Here is a 4,885-nt window from a genome sequence, read left to right on the forward strand (position 1 = left end):
CTCACAATGTTGGGTTTTGAATCCCAACGCTGACTTCCCCAAGGCAGTCTATGGCTTTGGGCAAGTTACTCAACCTTCTTGGGCCTCAGTTTCTTCATCTGTGAAATGGAGGACAGTGACAACACTTCTCTCCAGGGCTGTGAGGGTTAAATGCAGAGCCCGGAAACCCTGCCCTTGTTTCCATCTATGGCTCCCAGCAGCCCCTCTCACTTCTCTTCTTTGAACTGTTTGTGAAATGCTGATCCAATCGCTGTCCACAGAGAGCATTCCCAGCAGGTGGGCGGCGGAAACCAGCAGCCTCCACCGGCCAGAGAACAGCCGGGCGGGCGCGCGCTCCGGGCCTCCCCGCAGGCTTCCCCGTGCCCACTGACCAGGAGCCCCCATGGCACCCACCGGCAGCTCTGCTCTTCTCTATCTCAAGTAGGTCGTTCCATCCCCGTTTGAACACGAGGAATCCGAGTCGGGAGTGGCTGGCGAGCTTGGTCCCACCGGGGCAGTGAGTGCGGGCCTCACTCAGGCCAGGCCCCCGCCTGCCGCGCTGGTGTTAGGACGGGCATAGCTGAGGCGCTGGACACCAGGGGCCTTGGGGTTCAGAGGTGGGAGAAGTCTGCCGATTGGGGTTTCGAAGCCTTCCTATGAGACACAGCTGGAGGGAGGGGCGTTTCTTGTCGCGTGGCGGGAGGAAGGCTGTTTAGATGGCCCAGCGCGAGCAAGACCAGGTCCAAAGCTCGGGCTATCCGGAGAGAAGCAGCAGGCATCGGCCTCGGACCCGGCTCCACCGGCTGCTCATCTCCGTCCCCTCGGGGCTCCTGGTAAAGTGAGGGCAGGTAGAGCGCCGGCGCCGCCGGGAGGACGCGGGGCGAGGCCCAGGGTCTCTCGGGCTCGTGGTTCCCGCCTCCCGGAGGGAGGGAGCCGAGCGCGGCGGCGGCTGGGTGGAGCGCCCCGCCTCCCCTCCCCGGGCGTGGGGCGCGCTTTGCGCGAAGCGGGTCTGCTCCCGGTAACCTGCCCATCCGCAAAATGCAGCGGGAAACACCACGTGAAGAAGTGGGCGCCACCCCTCTAGCGCCCGATTATAAACACTGGCTTCAGCAGATGCTCAGGGAGGGGCTGGGACGTTGCTTCCTGGGAAAAATGACAGACTTCACGGCTAGCCACCCCTTTTCAAAAGCCAGCCGTGGGGAGGAGTGAGGAGAAAAGAAACTGATCACACACCCTCCACCTCCTCCCTCCGAGCAGCTGGGGTGGCCGCAGGGCTCTGAGGAGCCCCCCACCCCCACCCCAGCCCCGCCCCGGGGAGAATCACCGCGCGCTGCGGGTTCCCCCGCTCGAAGACGCAGTTTTTGAAGAGCCATTTGATCTACAATATGCTATATGAGTGTCTTTTCGTGTTTTGTCTTTTCCTGTAGAAAAGAAAAGCCAGGGGTTTGCCAACAGAAGATGAGCTGCAAACCCCGGGTCTGCGTCTGCGCGGAGCCAGCGCCGGTGCCAGGAGCGCAGGCCGCTCAGCGGGGAGCAGCCAGGGCTCCGTGGGCTCCCCAGAAGCTGGCAAGCAGCCCAGGGCGGCTTCACTCTCCTCTGTTCGCGCACCTGTCCTGATGACTGAATAACAGCCACAGTGTGTGAAGCGTTCTGGGCCAGGCACCGTGCGGAGTGGCCTGTGAAATTTCTCTGATGTGTCTTTATAATCATCCGAGGGATGTGCTCCCTCTCCCCCTTCCCTTCCTTATTTTTAAAAATATGTTTTTATTGATTTCAGAGAAGAAGGGAGAGGGAGAGAGAAAGAAACATCAATGATGAGAGAATCATCAATTGGTCCTGGGGATGGAGCCAGCCACCCAGGCATGTGCCCTGAGAGGGACTCCAATCGTGACCTGGTTCATAGGTGGGCCCCCAACCACTGAGCCACGGGGGCGGGGAAGTTCCCTTCCTTTTTTTTAAAACTCATTCTTTCATTAATCGGATATTTATTGATTGTTTATTATGTGTCAGGCACGATTCCAGGGTCTGGACACAGTTAATTAGACAAATTGCTTCCCTGCATGTCTGAAGGACACATTCTAGTTCAGGCGCAATTAAGCAAGCAGACAAGATAGTTTCTACCCCGTTTTCCCGAAAATAAGACAGTGTCTTATATTAATTTTTGCCCCCAAAGACACACTAGGTCTTATTTTCAGGGGATGTCTTATTTTTCCATGAAGAAGAATACGGTACACATTTATTGTTAAATGAAAATAAAGGAAATTTATTACCTGTATACGGTACGGTAGTACAGTAGTTGTCAACACAAACCAGACAAACTGTGAATCCTACAGTATCAAGAATTTACTCATTTATTCAATGACAATCATGTCATCATCTTCTGGAACATCATCATAACAATCCAATTCCTGAATTTCCTGGTGAATTTCTTGTGACTCCATTTCTTTCAGAATCAGTGGACCAAATCTCTCATGTTTAGCAATAGCACTGTCTTTAAATGAGTACTTCTTGTCAAGGTAGCCTGCTCGCAGTGCATTTGCAATGCAACTGTCAGTGATTTTCTCCCATGAATTCTTCACCCAAGTCACAACTTCTTGCAGTTTAGGTTTCACAAAGTTTCCATGCTGATTTCTCTCCATTCTATTTTCAATGTAGTCATTAATTTCCATGAGCAAATTGTCTTTGAATGGCTTGTTTATTGCAATATCAAGAGTCTGGAGATAGGCCATCATTCCTGCGGGAATCATTATCTGATCTATTTTTCTTTCGTGAAGAAATGTCTTCATGTCTTTAGCGCAGTGAGTGCTGGCTGCATCCCAGACTAGCAGACCTCTTTGGCTCCCTCGCATAACAAGCGGCAGCATTAAATCGACCCACTTCCTTATAACTGCTTGTGTGGCCCAGGCTTTTTCAGTTTCAAGAATGAAAATGCCCAAAACACGTTCAATCTTTTCCTTCTTGCCCTTAGAAATGATTAAAGGTGGGATTTTAGTGCCATCCAGACGAATTGCCAAAATACAGGAAACACGTGCACTTTCGTAAGCAGTGGAGGGAATGTACGCCAAGGAGGCACCCCGCTGTTCAATTGTTGTTTGAGATGATTGGCCCATAAACACTGCAGTTTCATCCATAGCAATCATGTTGGAAAGATTGTATTTAGAGAAGTCAGCATCATCAATAAAGGACTTGAATGCAAGTGCTCGCTTAATAACTTGAGTATCTTCCAACCTAAACAATGTTGTAGATCTTCTTAAAGACAGTTCACTTCGCTGAAGGAAATTATCCAGCCAGTGTTGTGATGCTTTGAAGTCTTCGGGGACTATGTCAAACTGTGGTGCCTTTGCAAGGGCAAATTCTTGAATCTGAGCCCTATTCACAACCAAAGCCTTTGCTCTCCTGTCAACAACCCATTCACAGATCAGGTCTTCCAGCTCGGAAAATAATGGTTGCTGACCTGATCCACACTTGCGCTTTTTAGCATTTCCCTTGTCCACTTGTTCAATGAGGTTACCATACTCTGCTTGCCATTTTCGGACCAATCGGATACTCAACATCTTCTCTTTGCGGAAAGCAGTAAGATTTTGGCCCCAAGAGTCTTCCACGATTCCTTTCTTGTACTCCACGGAGTAGCTTTTTCTTTTTGCGCTCATTTCTAGGGGTAAAAAAAAAGGAATTGGGGTATCAAGGTGGGGGGAGGGGGATCACGCAAAATAACACGGGGGATCAGAGGGGGGAATCAAAATGGCACAGGAGAATCATAGGGGGGATTACCATTTTAGTAACCCCTTTTGATCCTCCTGTGTCATTTTAAGTGATCCCCCTCCCCTCACCCCTGTGCCACTGAACACCTTTACCAGACATCCCCCCTACCCCTTTATCAGACATTTACCCCCTGGGGCCTGCCTGGGGACTGTCACTGGGCTTGCTGGTGCCTGGATCTGGGCTGGAGCAGGGTCTGCCACTGACTGAGAACCTTCAGTCATCATGAAGGCGGCCGCGAGCATCAGGTAGTGTCACCAGAGACAGACCAGCACTCAGCACCTTCGCCGCGTCCCGTCCGCTCTAATCCTCCTGTTCTTCTACACGCATCTGTGAAAGTCTCCTCCTCTCTCCCGCCCCACGCTCACCGCTCACTCCGACCTCCGCTCCGCCTCCACACAGCAGTGACGTCAGGACTCTGCGTAACGTCACTGGTTGCTAGACGCCAGTCGGGGCGGCCCTAGCGACCAGTTTATGGTAAATTAATTTTCATTCTGAGACAGAGCATGGGGGCCTTATTTTCGGGGGATGCCTTATATTTCACTCAGAAGGAAACCTGTAAGTAGGTCTTATTTTTGGAGGATGTTTTATTTTTGGGGAAACACAGTAGCAGCGATCAGTGTGATGAATAAAAGGAAACAGGTGGAAGATCCCTGAGCCCTGTTTAATCTGCCGGGTGTAGGAGAGGCCTCACTGAGCTAAGGTCTGAGGGCACCGAGAACTCAGCCACAAAGCGGTGGGAACGCGGCCATCTGAGACAGGATGGGGCAGAGTCCCTAAGGGGGAGCATGGCCGGCACATCGGACAGCAGGTGAGGCCAGCGCCCCGGTGAGTGGAATGGACCAGGCAGAGTGGAGTCCTCCTGGCAGAGAGGCACAGGCAGGTGCGTAGAGCTCCTGCTGGGGGAAGGCTGGGGCAGCTTCCTCAGAGTCTGGGTCCCTCCCTCCCTCCCAATTCAGGAACCAGCAGACCCAGACAGCTGCTCACCATGGGCTCACTGTGCACTCAGGACAATTCAGTGCTTGCCTCCTCCGTAATGGCTGTTCAGACAGGTGTGCCCTCAGGGCCGTGAGGGAGGCCATAGACTTGGATCTATTTTGCAGGTGGGCACGCTCTCGGGAGGAATCAAGGATGACAGGCAGGTTAA

This window comes from Plecotus auritus (assembly GCF_963455305.1).
Source record: "Plecotus auritus genome assembly, chromosome: 6".
NCBI lineage: Eukaryota > Metazoa > Chordata > Mammalia > Chiroptera > Vespertilionidae > Plecotus > Plecotus auritus.